Source organism: Pleurodeles waltl, chromosome 2_1, assembly GCF_031143425.1.
Source record: "Pleurodeles waltl isolate 20211129_DDA chromosome 2_1, aPleWal1.hap1.20221129, whole genome shotgun sequence".
Classification (NCBI taxonomy): domain Eukaryota; kingdom Metazoa; phylum Chordata; class Amphibia; order Caudata; family Salamandridae; genus Pleurodeles; species Pleurodeles waltl.
The window spans coordinates 306,108,380-306,128,577 of record NC_090438.1 but is presented as its reverse complement, the minus strand read 5'-3'; the positions used below and the strand labels follow the sequence as shown (position 1 = coordinate 306,128,577).

Genomic DNA, 20,198 nt, shown 5'->3' with positions numbered 1-20,198 from the left:
AGGGATACAAATTCCAGAGTAAGGTAGTGAATGGTGAAGTTAGTGGTTGAGATCAGAGGTAGTTCTGTGGACAAGTTATCATGTTTGTGTGTGTTTGTGTGATAATATGAGTGGTTGGTGCTGAAAGTAAGTACTGTTGCAACTGTCTGAAGGCTAGCGAGTGGAGTGAGTGACTGGTGCAGTGGGTGGTGCTACAGGGGTGTGTTAAAGTGGTGTCATGAATGGATGACTAATATTGCATGCAGCTGAATGTGTGTTATGGCATGTCATTGAATGGGTGGTGGAGGCAATGATACTGTATCTCGTGCGCTTAGTGTCTTAACTGGTGACATGGGATGATGGGAGTCAATGGTGTAAATAATGAGTTCTGTGACTGAGTTATCAGTTGTTGCTGATGTTGCTGTATAGTACTGCAAGTAGTTGAATGGTGCTTTGTAATTATGGCGTTATGCTGAATGAGTACGATGAGTGATTTGTGTTGTGATACAGTTATATGAGTGGTGTTAAAAGCAAGTGGAAGATGCTGTTAGTATGTGGACAAATGAGCTTTGTTGCACACAGCTAAGTGTGAAGTTTTGGGGGTGAATGCCTTGAACAAGTGGTTTTGTGAATGAGATAATGAAGGGGTGTTGTAGAAGTCTGATGTGTGGGGATAAGGGATGGTGCCTAGATGTACTGCATGTAGCAGAGTTGTGGTCTATGTGCAAATAGATGGCATGAAAATTAGGTTCTGGATTGTGCTGAGTGGTAAATAGTAAATGGGAGTTGTAACAAGTAGATGGTAAGTCTACGTAGGAGGTTTCACCAATTAAATAGTGAGAGTGAGCATTGTCATGAGTGAACAAATGTTGATCTAGTGGTGTGCACAAGTAAACTTTACTTTTAAGATGGAGCAGAAGACCATTTGCAAAAGGGAAGGGATCATTTTAGGATCACTTTCCCTTTGTGAAGTTAAAAGCAGTCTTGTTTGCTTTAAGAAAAATGGGGTGTATTAAAAAATATAAAGTTTGCTTTATTAAAAGGCATACATTTTTGCTGTGCTGACCCCAGCAGGCCACCGTCCCTGAGATACCTTCCATTCGGAGTGACTCACAATTTGTTACCTTCATCATGAATATTAATTAGATAGGTCAGATTGCGACACACCCCAAAACAAAAATTTCAGAACCAGCCTACTTGTATATAGGTTGGTTCAGAAAATGATTTACTGGTCTCAAAAATACCTCATGCAATTTGCAACCACCGCTTTGCCAACAGTTAGTAATATATGTTGTCCCTTCTGAGTTAAATGGATAGGCTACTGCTTCTCCTTCTCTACTGCCTACAGATTTTATCCTACCATCCTACAGCTTTTCATGAGAAGAGCAAATACTTTTTCAATTCCGGCTCTCATGCAGTGAACAAATAAAAACAGGGCCTTGTATAGCCCAAAAACAGAGGCTGCTTGAGATTGAAAGCTGTCTTAGGGCCTGATCAAAAGTTTAGTGGACTGGTTACTCCATCAGAAACAGGACACTTTCCCGACTGTCTTATTTCAAGTAGCTGAGGATTAAACACACTTGTAATAACACAGACTAGAAATCTGTCATGTTTGTGATTGAGTACCCCTTATGCCAAATCTAAATCACATTCTTAGTCACAAATCAGCTGCTAACTTAGTGTGTTTAGCCAGGGCACAGTTGGCATCTTATCACCGCCTTCCCCTGAGCCCTGTGACCAGGTGAGACAGCCAGTCAGCTGGGTACTGGCACTAGTGAGTGAACCCATGGAATAGATCATTTGCAGAGAAGCTTCTTGAAGTAGTCAGCGGTGGCCACGCCATAGAGCTATTTTTTCTGACCTTGGGCTATGCTGCACTGCACAGCATAGCTAAAAGCATTGATAAAGCCAATAACACTTGCATAGGCAAGACTTATTGGCAGGCAGGGCCGGGGCAAGCAACAATGCTGGCGGCAAGCTTGAGGGACAGGCAAACAACAATGCAGGAGGGACAGGACAAGCAACAACATGGTATGGTCGGGAGGGACAGGGCGAACAACAACTCCAGGGTGGGAGGTACGGGGCAAGCAATGTCATGGAAGAGGGCAAGTGCAAACAACATCACCGGCGGGGGCAAGCAACGCAGAGCGAGATGGGCAAAGGTGCCTGCAAACACATGTACTTTTATAGAGTGCTGCAACTAAAAGAAACAAGTGTTGGCAAAGCCAAAAGGTCTCACCTATGGAAGAGCTATTGGCTTTGGCAGTGTGTTCTAGCGATTATGTGCACCAGCATGGCTAAAAGTTAGTGTCGTGGTGTGGGGTGGGGTAGATTTGCTTATGTTAGAGTGGGTTAGAATGAAGTGGGGTGGATTGGGGAAGATTAGAGTCAGGTGGAGTGGGATAGATTGGCGTAGGGGATTTGGGTAGATTAGTGTGGTAGGTTGGAGTGGGATAGATTGAATTAAGGAAGACTGGGGTGGAATGGAATAGATAGGAGCAGGGTAGATTGGGGCAGAGTGGAGTGGGATATTTTGGGGGTAGATTGGAGTGTAGTGGTTATAGTCTAGGGAACAGTGGAGTGGGGCGGATTGGGGAAGATTGGAGTGGGGTAGACAAGTGGAATAGAGTAGATTGGAGTGGAGTGGGGTAGATTGGGCAGATTATAGTAGGGTAGAATGGAATGAAGTGGGGTCGATCAGGGCAGTTTGGAGTGGGGTAGACTGGGGTAGATTGGTAGGAGTGCAGTAGATTGGTGGAGATGGGGTAGATTAGAGTGGTGTTGAGTTGATTGGGATGGGTGGGGTATTTTGGGGCAGGTTGGGCTAGATTGGAGTTGATTGGAGTGCAGTAGGGTAGAGTGGAGTGGCGTAGACTGAAGTGGGGTGGGGTAGATTGGAGAGAAGAAGATTAGGGTAGAATGTAGTGGGGGAGTGAGTTAGATGGAATGGGGTTGCATTGGGGAGAAGTGGAGTAGACTGCAGTTGATTAGGGTGGAATGGGGTTGATTGGAGTGAAATAGGAGTGGGGTAGATTTGGGGTACATGGGAGTGGAATTGGATAGAGTGCGGGGTAGGTTGGGTTGCAGTGGGGTAGATTGGGTGAGGGTGGGGTAGACTGGAGTGGAATAGAGTGGACTGGAGTAGATCGAGGTAGATTGGAGTGGGGTAGTTTGGGATGGAGTGGGATGGATTGGGTTAGATTGGACAAGAGTGGGGCAAAATATAACCCATGTGGCATGTGGTTGTGTGGAGTGCAGTGGAGTGGGGTAGATTGAGTAGAGTGGTATTAAGTGTGGTAGTTTGGGTGGATTGGTGTGAGTAAATGGGAGTGGGGTAGATTGAGGTAGAGTGAAGCGGGGTAGATTGCAGTAAAGTGGACTTGGATAGATTGGAGTGGATTTGAGTAAGTGGATTTTGAGATTGGAGTGAGATAGCTGGGGGAAGAGTGGAGTGGAATGGGGTAGATTGGAGTGGAGGGTAATGGGATAGGATAGGGTGGAGTGAGGTTGGGTAGATTGGGTGGATTTGAGTAGGGCAGATTGGAATAGAGTGGTGTAGATTGGAGTAGAATAGAGTAGTTTGGACTGGAGTTGGGTAGAGGGATGGGGTAGAGTGGGGTAGTGCAGATTGCAGTGGGGTAGAGGAGATTGCAGTAGGGTAGATCGGAGTGGAGTAGATAGAGGATGATTGAGTAGGATAGTTGGAGTGGGGTAGATTAGGGTAGATTCGGGTGGGTCGATTGGAGTAGGGTGAAGTGGGTTAGATTGGAGTGGACTGGGGTTGATTTAAGCGAACTGTGGTAGATTGGAGTAGAGTTGACTGGTTAGAGTGGAGTAGGGTGGATTTGGGTAAAGTGAAGTGGAGTGGGGTAGAGTGGGTGGATTGGAGTGGAGTAGATTGTTTTGGAGATGGGGTAGATTGAGTAGGGTAGATTATTGTTGAAAGGAGTTGGATAGATGGCAGTGGCATGTGGAGTGGGGTAAACTGAAATGCAGTGCTGTAAATTGGACGGGTATAGTGGGTTAGAGTGGAGTCAATTCGGGTACATTGGAGGGGAGTGGGTTAGATTAGGGTAGAATGGATTGGACTGGAGCAGGGTAGACTGGGGTAGATTGGAGCAGAGTGGGGTAGACTTTGAATGAAGTGCGGTAAATTAGGTTTGGGTGTGGTAGGCTGGGGAGGGATTGATTGGGCTAGATTGAGTGGGATGGATTGGAGTGGAGTAGATTGGAATGTTGATTGGGGTAGATTGGGGTAGAGGAAAGTGGGGTATATTGGAGTGGACTGGGGTAGATTGGATCATAGAGTGGATTGGGGTAGATTAGATTAGAGTTGGGTAGATTGAAGTGGGTAGATAGGAGTGGGGTCTGTAAATTGGGGTGGGGTATAGTGAAGTGGTGTAGATTGGGTACAGTAGGGGAGACAGGAGTAGGGTAGATTGGATCATGGTGGAGTGGATTAGGGTAGATTGGAGTGGTGTACATTGGGTTAGAGTGAGGTAGATTGAAGCGGGGTTGATTGGAATAGAGTGGAGTGGTGTAGATTGGGTGGATTATGGTAGGGTAGATTGGAGACGAGTGGGGTAGATTGGAATGAGATAGGAGTGGTATAGTTTGGAATGGGGTACATTGGAATGGAGTGTGGTTGATCGGGGTAGAGTGGAGTGGTATATAGTGGGGTAGATTAGATTAGAGTGTGGTAGATTGGAAAAGGGTGGAGTGTAGTGGATTGGGGTAGATTGGAGTGGGGTTGGGTAGATTAGGGTAGAGTGCGGAGACTGGAATGAGATAGAAGTGGGGTAGATTGGAGTGGAGTTGGATAGAGTGGTGTGGGGTGTGGTAGATTGGGTATGGGTGGGGCAGATTGGAGTGGAGTAGATTGGGGTAGATTGGAGTGGAGCAGACTGGGTCGGGAATATTGGAGTAGGGTAGTTTGGTGTGGTGTGGGATGGACTTGGTTAGATTGGATTCGGGTGGGGTAGATTTGGCTGGCATGTGGTTGACTGGAATGGAGTGGGGTAGATTGGGTAGAGTGGAATTGAGTGTGGTAGATTGGGTTGACTGGAATGGGTACATTGGAGTTGGATAAATTGAGGCACAGTGAAGTGGGGTAGATTGAAGTGGAGTTGGATAGATTGGAGAGGAGTTGGGAGTGGAGTGAGATAGATTGGGAAAGCGTGGAATAGGGTAGACTGGAGGGAATTGTAGTGGGATAGATTAGGTTGAGGTGGGGTGGATTGGAATAGGGTAGATTGGAATGGAGTTGGGGAGATTGGGGTAGGTTGGAGTGGAGTACAGTAGAGTTGGGTGGGGGCAGGGTAGGTTACAGTGGGGTGGGGTAGATTGGAGTGGAGTAGATAGGGTAGATTGAGTAGGATAGATTGGAGAGGGGTAGATTAGGGTGGGCTGGGGTTCTTTGGGGTGGGGTGGAGTTGGTTAGATTGGAGTGGATTGAGGTAGATTTGAGTGGAGTGTGGTTGATTGGACTGGATGAAGTGGAGTGGGGTAGATTGGGTTGATTGGAGTAGAGTGGGGTAGATTGGTTGGAATGGAGTGTGGTAGATTGTAGTGGAGTGGGGTAGATTGTGGTAGGTTGAAGTGGGGTAGGTTGTGGTGGAGTGGGGTAGATTGGAGAAGGGTAGATTATTGTAGAGAGCAGTTGTATAGATGCAGTGGGGTAAATTGCCTGGGGTAGAGGTGGGTAGATTGGAGTGGATTTGGGTACATTGAAGTCAAGTGGGTTGGATTGGGGTAGATTTTCATAGTGGGGTAGATTTGAGTGGAGTGCGGAAGACCGGAGTGGGGTAGGATTGATTGGGTCAGATTGAATGGAGTGTGGGGGATCAGAGTGGAGTAGATTGAAGTGTTGACCTGGGTAGATTGGGATAGAGTGAAGTAGGGTAGATTGGAGTGGACCGGGGTAGATTGGATCATAGTTGGGTTAGAGTGGGATAGATTGAAGTGGAATAGATAGGAGTGGGGTGAATACATTGGGGTGGGGTAGAGTGGAGTGAAATAGATTGGGGAGAATGGAGTGGGGTAGATTGGATCGTAGTGGAGTTGATTGGGGTAGATTAGAGAGGAGTAGATAGGGTGAGAGTGGGGAAGATTGAAGTGGGGTAGATTGGAAAAGGGTAGAGTGTAGTGGGTAGATTGTAATGGAGTAGATTGAGGTACACTGGAGTGGAGTAGGATAGATTGGAGTAGAGTGGGGTGGAGTGATGTGGAGTTAAGGGGCATATAGTGAAGTGACATGTTATCTCATGGAGTGAGGCACGTAGTTTGGAGTGGCATGTTGTAGAGTGTAGTGTCATAGAATGGAGTGACATGACAGTGGAGTGGAGTGGCCTAGTGTGAAGTGTGCTTGGTTTGGTAGCGCACTGTCAATACAGACAACACATTTTCAATTGAAATGACCATTACATTTGCACCGAAATATGGTTTTACTACACACAAATGATAATGTGTGCAATTGTCATCACCTAGTGTATTAATGTGTTTTTAACTTATTTAAATATTTGTTTCCACCATTTTTCAGAATTACAAAAAAGTACTTCATTTGTATTAACTCTGAAATATTATGAAACATCAGCACAGTTCATTTTTTTGCTGTGTGCTAGAATATAAAAAATCCTACACCTTCTCCTGGATACTCAGTAGGATTGTCACATAAATTCCCTCACTTTGAAGTCAGAGAAAGAAAATTAAAAACCAAGCTCCCTCCAAAGCGAGAGCTTGACACTTGAAATCTGTCTTTAGCAAATGTGACTAGGTAAGGACTAGATGTAAAGGCCTGTTTACAGAAAGCTTGTTTGTGGAAGAATACAGTAAACAAGATTTGGGCAACGGGAGGGAAGAACTCAAGTTGGACAGCCTAAAGCAAATAAAGGCAGCTAGTGGAAAGCTAGGAAATATGAGTTACAAACCACGAAGCCAATGGTAAGCAACGGGCAGAATGCATTCCTAGGTCAGCTTTCTGAAATGTCTTCAACAAATCAGGCATCTGTGCTGTTTAGTAGACTTCGACCTAAAAAGTATCTCGGAAAATGCAACATGTGGAAGGACACTGGGCAAGGAAGCACTACATGAGCTATGCTCTAGGGGAGAAGCAAACACACAAAGGGGAAGTGAAGACAGCACACACTGAATAAATAGAAGCAAGGATATGAGAATGGCAATGAAGATAACCAATGGTAAGTAGTAGGCAGACTCTAACCCTCTGCTAAGTAAACAAATTGTCTCACAACCCTCAGCACATGTGCTGTCTCAGGTTACATCTAAAAAGCAGTGTATGTTCAACTCCAAGATCACATCAGTGCTAAACATCTGCACATCTACCAGGCTGGCTAATGCTGCAGCATGAAAACTACCAACTTACACATCATAGACTACACCTCCTTGGCCATTTGTAGATGATGCCCTCTTGACTATAGATGAAGATGACCCCTGCCTTCTGATATTACTGGACCGCTTTGCTGTCTGTAACAGCTGTCTGTCCCCCCTTATATGCACTCTGGAATCTCAAACTGGGTGCACCAGCGATCTCCTTCACTGCTTGTCTTCCTGCCTTTCCAAACAATACCAGTTTGTTCCCAGGGACACATCCAGGTCACAGACAATCCATTTCATCAATGGAGTGCCCCATGGCGCCATACTGTCTCTTGTTACCTGCAGCCTATATATGTAGCAGCTTGCTCAATGACAGAACCTTGACAGCTTTGAACCCCAACATTCACATAATACTGAGTCACTTTGAAACACTCTGGACACCAACCTCATCCTCAAGGAATATCTTGCTATAAAACAAATATGGCCTTGTACTAGCTCTCTCTTCTATAATAAAGTCAAACCATTTCTTCTAGAAAGCGCCTTCAGATCTGCCGTTCAAGCCCTCATGCTCTTATATCTGGATGGTGGTAATGCCCTACTACATGGTCTTCCACTCTCCACACTGGCACCAGTTAGGCGAATCCTAGATGCTGTAACACTTCTTATTCTAGGCCTGAAGAAATACAATCACTGATGAAACTCCATTTGCTGCCATTGCCAGCCTGCTTTATCTTCAAAACCAGCTGCACCATTTATAAAGATATCACAGGCAACACCCCTGTTTAACTTGCAAATAAGCTCACCATCTGTGGTGAACCTCTGCTCACCCACAGCCGGGACACCAACAGACTGCAGACTGTGTAAGAAGTGTAAAAAATAAAATACAATGTAGCATGCATTTTTTATTTATGCACCAGGATCTGTACCAATATCCCAATATTCATCAGGACTGCCCCAGTGCTGCTGTAATTTAGAAAAGAATGGAAGACTCTGCAGTTTAAGGAACATTACCTCACATGCACTAGCCATCCACTGTGCTCTAACTCATTTACTTTATGCTTGTCTCCGAACACATACAGCTCAGAGCTGCCTTTTGACTAGGATCACTCTACAGAAATACCATATATATATATATATATATATGTACATATATATATACATTCATGCTTTTACAGCCTGCTTCCTTCTGTATGCCTACCTTCTCTTCCAACATCCACAAAACGACTCAGTAAGTAGATAATCTTATTGACTTCCAGTAACCAGCTGTTCTCAAATTAAAATTCCTCAAATGCAAACTCAGTCTTCCATCCTTTGGAGATTAGTAAGTAGAGTATGATGAAAGAGTGAAACAGTAACAACTGTCATTTTCAACACTTAAAAGAAAATATAGTATAAAAAACTTATCATCACCTGCTTAACTCTGGCACTCTTTGCCAACTACAATAATGAAATGTTACTCATTTATGCTAATTATTTCACCTGATGTTATCTGGATCACAAGCCACCCTATCACTTTTTGATCTTGATCCTATTTCATGGGATTTTCTGTGACATATTTGTTGGGTCAAAGTTTATACAGGAATTTCAAATAACGCCAACAGTCTTAACATCACAAACCCTATACCACTCAACTCCCACCCTAGGGACCTGGGTCGTACATCTGAAAGCCTTCCCTTCTTCACCTACCTTGCTGGCCGGTGGATCTGGCTCCAACAATTTGTCCTGTATAAAGCACTTCATGTGCTGTCAATAAAATATGTCACAATCTCCCATTTCGAAGAATACAATTTGTGACCTCCAGGAGGATGGAAGGCTGAGTAGATTATGTCAATATTCGAAACTGTGACCGGTCAATCTCTTCAATGAGTAAACATTTTATTTATTTATTTTTTGATTTAGCAACTTAATATATCGAAGACATGGCCCGAGGGCATCAGGGAACTTTACTTGAATAGATTTAAGAACAATCAGTGTGACAAAATATTGAGATACAGCTCAGGAAATGTGAGAACCCGACAGTCAAGAGTGTATGGGAGATCATAGATTTAGCACAAGTGACTTTCAAACAGAAGAGACGCAATTTCCTTTTCAAAGGTAGCATCGCATGGAGTTGTACAGAAGGCTGGAGGCAGGGAGTCCCAGATTCTTGTAGCGCTTCCCGATAATGATTGGTTCATGTGTTGTACTCGTTTGAAGTTGGGAGGTCCCAGGAGGAGGGATTGTGAGTTTCGTGAATTGCATCTTCCACCCAAAATTTCCAGTTTTTCAGTTAGGAAGATGGGCAAGAGGAATGCAGGGCCTTGTGTGTAGTGCAGGAAATGTTCCACTTTATCTGTTTTTTCAGCATAGTGATTGTGGTACAGCAGTTGTGAAAACTGTGAAGCACACTACGGCCAATATATGAAAAGAAAAAACGACTTTGATGAATAAGTCATGGACTTGAAAACGTTTTGTGTGTGAGACAAAACATTTGTGAAATAGTGTATATTACATGCAAGGCAGGTCTGATTGCATTTGCACATGGCATTATTAGAGAATGCATGTTATAATTGTAGGGGCTATAAAATGGATGAACTTAACAGTCAGACTACCAAAACTGTAATTGATTGCCATGTGTTCAGTTTAAGAACTCACTCAGTGTTTTCTGAAACAGAGAAAGAAGGACTCCACTTCTCTGGTGCCGACATTGAAGTTGTTGCTGCAAATGGAAGATGATGTTGAAAAGATCTGTCCTGGAAGGAAGAAGAGAAAAAAAGCTTTAGCTTACATGTGCTTCGACAAAAGGGCATTGTTTGCACATTTTTGTAGCAAAGCGGGAGCAGAGTACAAGTGACCAACTCCTTGATCCTTAAGACATTGTTAACGATAAAGGTACATAAATTACTGATGCAAAGGGATTAGATGCGTGGAACATTGTCTGTAGGGAGATTCTGAAGTGCTGAATTTTGAGTGACTGCATAAGGTATGTAGACACACTATAGATGGTGTGGCATAAAAAGGCCTAGTAAAATTAATACAGCCATTTCAGTTTTATAGCCGGTTAAGTATATGTGATGAAATAGCATCAGGATGTACCTAACGTTTGCCCCCTCATCTCTATATTATCTGTTTGTTTGATTAATTATAATACTTATGATCGTTCTCATACACGTGATTTGTAGACAAATGCCTCAAAGTGTATTATCATTTGGCAGTAAAATTATTGTGCAAGCGCAATGGTTTGGGGTATGTCTTCACCTGCAGATATGAGGTTCTCTGGCAGGTTTGTGTGAGTCCTAACATTCAGATTCTAAGACAGCATAACTCTTTTAAGGAGATATGAAAGGCACGTGTCAGTTCTCATTTTCTTAGAAATGGGTGAATTTATTTTTAGGGCAAAGGAAGTCTACTTGATGTGACCCCTGTAATATTAGAATGAACACAACATAGCAACCAGTGTGTAGCCTAGCCCCCCTAAATGCCTGCGACCCCAAAAATACGTTTCATACTGTGAGAAATTCATTTGGTTACGGGGGTTTGAGCCCTTAGCAAGCAACAGCCAGAGTCATTGTCAGGATGAACCACTAAAAGTCAAAAAGTTAATCTGTGCTTAATGCTCTGGTAGCTTGGCACAAAATCAAGCTTAACCTAAAGACTACGTTTAAAGTATTTATGCACCATTTAAACAGAAATAAAGTGAAAACACAACACAAGAGAAAAACCCCACTAATTTAGAAAAATAGTGTAAAATGTTATAAATTAAATGGTGCCAAAACAACAGATGTTCTCAGAGCACTTTTTTACTGAAATATTTCTCAGTTCTAAGTTTTGGATTTGGGCTATATCTGCAACTTAAGCTCTACTTCCAAGAGTCCACGACTAGAGGGGCACTACCTGGAGAGCCAGGACTCAACCAGGCTAGGGCTAAGTGTGGGTTCAAGATGGATCTTTTTCTGTCCCTGAGACTCTGATCAGGAGGCTAGACAACTAGCTCTCAGAGTCACTCTGGTACTCCTTGGTTCAAATAGAAAAGTATGTCTCAAGTAGCAGGGCTATCCTCTGAGGGCACATGACAGGCTTCAGTCAGTAGGAACTCCTCTTGATACAGCATGGATGTCCTCTGAGAGTCTTTCTCAGGTATAAAGGTGAACTGAAGAGTGGGTCTGAGTGCCCTAATTTTATACATGGTGCCAGCTTTGAAGTAGAAGAAACGTCTAGAGTTTTACCGCCACAGGTAGTGCTAGAATTCCCTTACCTGGTCTCAGGATGTGTAGGTGAACAAAAGGATAGTGTGAAGTTCTTTGTGTGTGGGCTTGAGGCAGCTTCTTGGAGTGTCAGTGGAGCTGCACGCAACTCTGCCCATCTCATTCTGTCAGGATGACCCATCTTGCCAACACCTAGTCCTCCTTTTGTGTGGCTGCCTAGGAGGAATATACTAAGGCTAACTGACAACTAGACCCAGTCACATGACCCAGGGCACAGGATGCAGACACCAAAAGATTTGGACGACAACATAACAACTTTTTTAAAAGCACAATTTTCGGAACTGTGACTTAAAATCCAACTTCATCCTTAAAGAAGCTTTTAGATTACTATTTCTTAAATACCAAACATGATATTTTCACCTGTTTTCCAAGTAATCTTTATCACTTATTAAATGTAATAAGGTAACCCAGTGTTATCCTATTGGAGCCTCACAGTAGTGGAAAGCAAATTTGTGAGTTTTTCACTACCAGGACATATAAAACACAAAAGTTCATGTCAAACTTTTTAAATATAATGCACCCTGCCCTATGTGCTGTTTAGGGCCTACCTTAAGACTAACATATATGCACTAAAAAGGGAGTTTTAATGCCTTTTTCCACTACTGACTCTGTAGCTGCCTGGTTTTGTTTCCCTGGTGTTGTCTGCTGGTGAGTTGTATTTTGCTTTGGTTTTGCCATATTCTGTTTGTTTTTGTGTCTACATTGCCTGATTCCTTTTATTCTGTTCTTTTCCCCAGCCGCCCGCTCGCTATCTGCTGTTTTCTACCTCCTGCTGGCCCCGCCCACTGCCTCCCATCAATCAATCACTCATTTCTAGACCGCATTACTCACCCACAGGTTTTCAAGCCACCAGGGGGTCCTCAGAGATCAGTTGAAGAGCCAGGTCTTGAGGTCCTTCTTGAACTGAGGCAGCGATGGTGACTGTCTGAGGTGCGGTGGTAAGGTGTTCCAACCTTTAGCTGCCAGGTATGAGAATTATCTTCCTCCAGCTGAGGACTTCTTTATGCGGGGTACGTTGGCAAGCAACTGCTGGGATGAGCGGAGAGGTCTGGAAGGGGAGTACCAAGTGATGCGCTGGTTGAGGTAGATGGGTATGCCGTCGTGGAGGGCTCTGTAGGCGTATACGAGGAGTTTGAAGTTTATCTTATGTGTTCTCGGCAGGGGATGTCTAGAACGAGTCTTGCAGCGGCATTCTGAATTTGTTGGAGCTTGTTCAGGTTCTTCTTGGAAGTTCCAGCATAGAGGGTGTTGCTGTAGTCAAGTCTGTTGTGATTAGGGCATGTGTCACGGTTTTCCGGCAGTTGGTTAGTATCCATCTGAAGATCTTTCGGAAGAGTCAGAGGGAGAGGAAGCAGGTGGAGGTGACAGAATTGACCAGCCTGGTCATGGTGAGCGGTGAGTCAAGGATGACTCCAAGGTTTCTTGCGTGGTCTGTAGGGGTGGAGGGCCTGCCGAGTGTAGAGGGCCACCCAGAGTCGTCCCAGGCTGACGGGATGGGTCCCAAAATAAGGATCTCATTTTGTCGGAGTTCAGCTTTAGGCAGCTGTGCTTCATCCAGGTGGTGACTGCTTCCATCCCGTCTTTGAAATCCTTCATGACTGTTGAGGGGTTTTCGGTCAGGGAGAGGAGCAGCTGGGTGTCAGCGTAGGAGAAGATGCTCATGCCATAATTCCTGATGATGGGGGCGAGTGGGATCATGTAGTCGTTGAAAGCGTGGGGTTCAGCGATGATCCTTGGGTTACTTCACAGCAGATGTCCGTGGGTTGTGATAGGTGTGGCGGGAGCCTGACTTTCTGTGTTCTGCCTTTCAGGAAGGAGTGTATCCATTGAAGGGCCTTGCCGCGTATGCCTGCCGCATGGAGTCTGTCGTATAGTGTACGGTGGGACACTGTATCGAAGGCGGCTGAGAGATCCAGTAAGATGAGGGCTGCTGTTTGTCCGTAGTTGAGGAGTGAGCGGATGTTATCTATGGCTATCAGGACCTACTTAATAGAGGTTGCAGCTCGACAGAGCTGCAGACGCATATCGCTGGCCCAGATGATGCACCAAAAGCAAGTCTAATGGTTACAAGATGATTCACCAGGACCACACCAACAAACACAGAGGAGGCATTGCCATCATCGACAAAGAAGCCATCCATCGCACCACCACTGAAGACAACACCACACCTATCATGGTACACCTCAACTTCCAACTCCAAACCAATGGTAAAACTACCACCCTCAACTACAGACCCCTAGGACCATGCCTCACCTTATTTGACGCCATACCTGAATTCATCACCCCACTCGCCATTGACTCTAAGCACTACATCTTCCTCGGTGACCTCAACTTCCACCTTGATGACCCCATAGATGCAAACTCCACCAACCTCCTGGAAAACATGAGAAACATCGGCCTCACCCAACTGGTCACCGATCCCACACACAGTGCAGGAGACACGCTTGACCTAATCTTCACTGCCAGCAACAGAGTCAAGTACAGTCATATCACCAAACTCACTTGGACCAACCACGCCATCGTCCATTTCACCACTGCAGGACCCCAGGTACCACCCCCAGGCCACCAAGCTCCTCCCACCAAAGCTGGAACAAAGTGATAGAAACCCAGTGGACAGACACCCTCAACTCCACGCAGCCAAACTCTGCAAACAAACTTAAACAGGCTGGCCAGAATTTCTCCGCATGGATCACCAACTGCACTGAGAGTCACCCACAACAAGCCAGCCAAGACCAGCAGATCCACTAAACATGGCAGTTGGTGAACTCCAAAACTCAGGACAATGAAATGGAACTGCAAACGGCTAGAAAGAAAATGGTGCACCAGCAGAGATCCCGCAGACTGAGCCACCTTCAAGTTAGCCCTCAACAAATACTAGCAATGTCTAAAAGACGCAAAAAGAGGTGCCCTGGTAGACCACATCAAATAAAGCTCCAACCACAGCAAGAAACTCTTTTTTGCATCGTCAGAGAGTTCTTATGCCGATCAGCCACCGAGAACACAATCTCTCCCCTCCCAGGAGCTCTGCAACACCCTGGAGGACTTCTTCCAGAACAAGATATCCATCATCTGCAGTATCTTGGATTCCCAACTTACAGACCCCCTACAACCTCCTCACACCGACTGTCGCCACCCACTCATCACATGGGAAAGGCTCACCACTCAGAGCTCCACAGCCAGAATAAACTCCATCCACTTTGAAGCACACTCGGACCCCTGTCCTCACCACTTCTTCAACCTTGGCAACAAAACAAATACAGCAAAACAGAAGGGGAGAAGGCAACAAGTTTGGGGGAAGAGCACCTTAAGGTTGACAGGCCTAACGCATACACTAATCTAATCACAGACATTTGGAGTATTTTACTGAACTCAGTACAAGAAAAAGGCAACTCTCTTGTCCGACTGAGATTTGTCGAGCATTTTACCATTACAAATGATGCACCCTAATTACTCACACTGATTTCTAAGTAATCGGTCAAGAAACAGGGGAGGTACAGCTGGTGACATTGGATATACTAGATAATGTACTTTGTGCCCTTATCACCCATTTGACTGCAAGGCGATTCATATTAAGAGGGAGCAAAATTACAGTGGTGGTCAGTACAAACACTGTATACACTACTGTAGTAGTCTAATGATGCATTCAAATAAAAGTGGTAGATACAGCAGAGTTAGTCACAAAATATCAAATAACAGATTCTCCAAAAGGTTATGATCCATATGTTGTTATCAAAGTGCCCCTCACTCCCATGGAACATATGACTATGACAAGGGAGAATACCACAAGTGACACAGAATGCATGCTTATGTCCTCTGACATGCCCTAGGCTGACATAGCTCACACTTGAAACATAAACACAAAACCCAGAAAAGTGCCAGCTTCTCGTAGCAAAGGCCAGAAAAAGCTGACACATATAATAAATATGTTTAGATTTTTAAGGCAGTACATATTACAACAGCAAGGTACCAAGGCGGCAGGTACTGTTCAGACACCTACACATGCACAAACAATTACCATGAATTCACAGATTATAAATGCAATTATGGGGCAAAACCCAGCCAAATTAACAATATCCCATTTTGGGTAGCTGAGAAAACATATCTGCTATAAGCGAAGCATCCTCACTCAACCCCCACAGGATAAATACATATTAAAGAACATGTTCCTTCCAACAGAAATTGTACGGAAGCCGCAAAACTGGTTGTGGGCAATACAATTGCTACTGTATATACCACCACCCATTCCATACCCTTAATAGCTGTTTAGCTAGAGATCCTAGAACAGGTACAGTCGGAACATGGTGCTTCAACTGCAGTGGACCTAGGCATAAGATGAATAGGTAAAATTGATATAGTAGCTGAAATTGTTCTCGGAAATATACAGAGCGATGCAGCCCTATTAGACATTCACCAGAGATATGCTGTGTCTCTACAGTAGTAGGAAGAAGGGAAGTTAGCAAAGATTATCTCTCAAGTTTATGTTTCCATGGCAAGAGATAATGTTGGAAATTTCCAGTTTTACATGGTATTCCCCCAGATTTTTGCCTTGACTGTTTTTGTTGGACTTAGAATTCTTTGCATGTTACTTTTTCTAACCAGTAATAAAGTGCATGTGCTTCAATTTTAAACATGACAGAATTGTTTACACCCAATAAGTTTATTTAATTTGCCTATCAGTCCCTAGTATTTAGTAATAAGTGTACACTGGGCCTGTAAATGAAAAGCTACCAGTGAACTACAGTGCCCATTGTGCCATCCATTGCTGTGGCACTATAACGAATGTCTCAAGGCCTACCGATGTGGCCTGGCTGTGTAGCTTTAAGACTACAAATTCGACCTGTCAAAAAAACTCCTTTTGACAAGCCTAAAACTTTCCTTCAAGAAATCACCATTAAGTATGCCTTATTGCCCATAAGACAGTGTGTATGGTATTTAAAAGTCATTGAGTTATAATATTAAGTTTAGTTAATGTTATCTCCACCTAGGAAACATCTACAAATTTCATTTCATTTCATTTTTGAACGTTTTAAACTATTTACTACTAGCCCCGTTCACTGGTGAAGTCAGATTTTTGTTAAATATATTGGAAAGGGGACTTTTAGAATGTTACAGTTGCTCGAAGTCCCTGGTAAACAAAGTTGTATTTTTATCTCTCCCTTCAAGCATCCAGTTATTATCATTTCAATGGGTGTGAATGGGTTGTGAAACTGCTCCCAGAACAGGGACAAAAGGCCTTGAATATGGGGAGGTGTTGTGTCCTTGACAGGATGGCCTGTGTGCTGGGTCCAAAGACTTGATTAACTTCAGAGAAGCCTACCCGGTCACAAGCAGCAAGTAAGTAACACCCAGGTCTGCACCCTTCTTTTGATCCCCCCAGCCAGACCGACCTCCAACACAGTGGGCCTCTAATAGACATCAGTGTCAGATCCTCCTGGATTGTCAAGACCTGGTTGACATGTCTGCTTGGGTTTTTCTTATGACACTTGGGGTGGACTTCAAAGGATCGGAACAGAATGCCAAAACAATTGTTAGTGTATCTGACGTCTGGTTGTTGAAAGCTCAGCTTTTTTCTACCAGTCTTTTGTCTCTGCGATTGTTAGGGTGCAGGGATAGCTTAAAACTGCATTTTAGTATCAAATGTGGGAGGATGTTTGCATTCCCAAAGTACACATCTCACACACACACTCAGTTCACAGAGCCCAAGTTTAGAGTGGCTAAAGATTTCAGCCATCTTGAAAATGCCTAAAGTGGGTGGGGTTAGCCTTGAGAACCTTTACCCCATATGTTAAGGTGTCCCCACGGGACACTCCCACCCACTAGCTCGCACCAGGCATAAAAGTGGCATCTCCAGGCACCCACTTCTGAACACTCCTGAACCTATTGAAGGTCAGAAGATGTCTGAACCTGCTGTCTTCAACCTGAGAAAAGCCCTGAAGGATTGGTCTCTCTCTATCTCTCTCTCTCTCTCGCTCTCTTGCTCTTTTGCTCTTTTCTCTCTTCTCTCCACCCCCTCACTCCCCCCCCAGGACAAAGACTTGAACTGCAAGCAACATAATGCTCACCTCCTGTTCAGGCTACATGGATACAAGCAGCTCCAAAAGGCCTTTCCTGCAAGTGTCCAGCTGATCAGTGGCAGCCTGTTAGCTCTGTGGCATAGCTACCAGGGGTTGAGCTCATGTTAATTTAGTCACTTTGAGGGTTCACCCTGGCAAGTATTGGGATTACTGACACCTTATTGAGGTAAACAAATATTGTGTGAAAAATATTGTTTACCAAAATATTGTGTCCCTATAGTTATAAAGGTAAGCAAAAAATATTGAAAATAAAATATTGATTAACACTAATATCGTCCAAAAACATATATATATATATATATTTACATATATATATATAGTTTAAAGTAGTACATCTTAAATATTTAATATATAACATTAACATAATGTGATGTAATACATTCCACTAATACTTTATATAAATATTAACTTATATAAACACACATACATTTATTGTTGTCAAAAGTAGGGAAATTGTTAGACATTGGTGGGCTTATATTTACTATTCCTACACCTGTCAGCGCAAAGGTAGGGAAAGTGTTGGACTTCAGAGGTTAAGTTCACTATTTGCACTCCAAACACCACAACAGTAGAGAATGTGTTGGATTTCGGAGGCGTTAGATTTACTATTCGCACTCCAAACAGAGCAACAGTAGAGAAAGTGTTTGGTTTTGAAGGGGTTTAAATTACTTTTCCCACTCCAGTCTATGCAACAGCAGGAAAAGTACTTTACTTCAAACACATTATCACATATCTGAATAACCCTATTAATTGAGAAAAAAGTAAACTGTTAATATAAACATAATAACAACATGAAAAATATATATGTCTAAAAACAATTTTTATAATCAATTAAATAATTATCTACTACTAATGAATTGTTAATTAACTATTAATTAATTAATTCCCATCCTTAACCACAACACACCTAGCAACCCACTCCTAAAATATACCTTGAATAAATCAGTGTTACAAAATTTACAGAATCTATATCAGTAACATAAATAATTAAAACATATTACTTAATTGATACTTAATTACCTTCCCAACCTACCCACTACACACCCAACATTCCACTACAACACTATAAATTACTATAAACAATTAAATAAAAATTCCAAATCAGTGGTTCTCAACTTGTGGTCCAGGGACCAAAGGGGGTCAGCAAAGCCTCCACAGGGAATCCGCGACTGCTTTGAAAATGAAATAATAATAATAACAGATTAATAAAGTGTATATAAAAAAAGTGGCCAGATGTACAATAGAAAACATACTGTAAATGTCAAAGAATTTGAAATTAGAGGCTAAAAGTTAAATTAGTATCCTCATATTGATTTGTGAGAGTAGTGCAGGACCTTCAAACAGAATATAGTATGAACGATGTGTGGCTTCAATTGAATTTAGAAATGTTCCAACGTTCTTATTAAAATATATATTTATATTTATATATATATATATGTATACTTTTATTTATATTTGTGTGCAAGTTAAATAAAAAATGTTATCATTTGTGTATGTGTTTGATAAATGCTTGTTTTTTTCTGTGTATTGTTTTATGCTTCATATCATCAACAATTTTTAGGCTTCCAGTAATGACTCAGATGGGGGTCCACGGATTCCAATATTAATTCCAAGGGGGTCCCCAGGTTACAATAATGATAAAGTGGGGGTCCACTGAAGTCAAAAGGGTGGGAGCCACTGTTCTAAATCACTTAAAATTACAAACTATATTTTAAAAAAATACCAAAAAATTACAAACTATATTTTAAAAACAGTAACGTAAAATAATATACGAACTAAAACACCTTAATTAAAAACAATATTTTTTTACAACTATACTACTGAAAATGATATTAAAAACAACAGTATTCTGATTAATGAAATTGCTTACCAAAAAAAGATATTCTAGACAACAATATTTTTGCATCACAGTATTTTTGTATCCCTATATTTTTTCTGATATTTCTGTCATCCAGTATTTACAACTCAAAATTTTGTCCAAACTCCCAAGAATTGTGGTTATTACCTGAATTTGGTACCTGCCCCTCAGTAATAACCAAATTTCATACAGATACCCTATGCACAAAGCTGCAGAACCCCCAGTTAATGCGCAAAATTAAAAAAAGGCAGTCAAAAGGAATAGAAAATTTAAAGCAATGATCCCAAGGAAAAATGAAAAAAACTAGAGGATTTAGGAAAAACAAACCCAATTCTGTCACAGTTATGAAGAACAGAAAGAGAATAACTTGAGAGAAATGAGGGACATTATGGCTCCAAACACATATACATCCTCTGATGAACATTATTCTTATTCCTCACAGAATCTTGGAGATGAGACTCAATGGCGCACCTCACTCTTCCAGAGGAGAGGGACAGGTGTGGATCAGGGCCACCTAAGTTGCACTTTCAAATGGAGAAGGTAGTCACTTCTATGAGACAGAACACCTAACAGAAAGAGGGCCCTGTTGAAGGTCAAAAAATTGTCCATTCTTGACAGTTCCGCAAGTAATTTTGTTACAGGATGAATAGCAAGTCCCAAAACAGTATCTGTCGAAATCAGAGGCCACATCAGACAAATTTTGTGCGAATTCCA

The 20,198-nt window shown here is 42.8% G+C and overlaps 1 long non-coding RNA gene across 4 annotated transcripts in view; it reads left to right on the top strand.

Annotated features, from left to right (window-relative positions):
• The window catches only part of LOC138264354 (uncharacterized), a 40,831-nt gene that overhangs the window by 3,481 nt on the left and 17,152 nt on the right, over window positions 1–20,198 (top strand). For 2 of the 4 annotated variants that reach the window (XR_011199291.1, XR_011199293.1), the window contains 2 exons: window positions 9,962–10,179; window positions 12,290–19,015. This is a non-coding gene — a long non-coding RNA (uncharacterized lncRNA). Of the gene's footprint in view, window positions 1–9,961; window positions 10,180–12,289; window positions 19,016–20,198 lie in introns of those variants that run through there. The other 2 variants (XR_011199292.1, XR_011199294.1) reach the window with 1 other exon arrangement.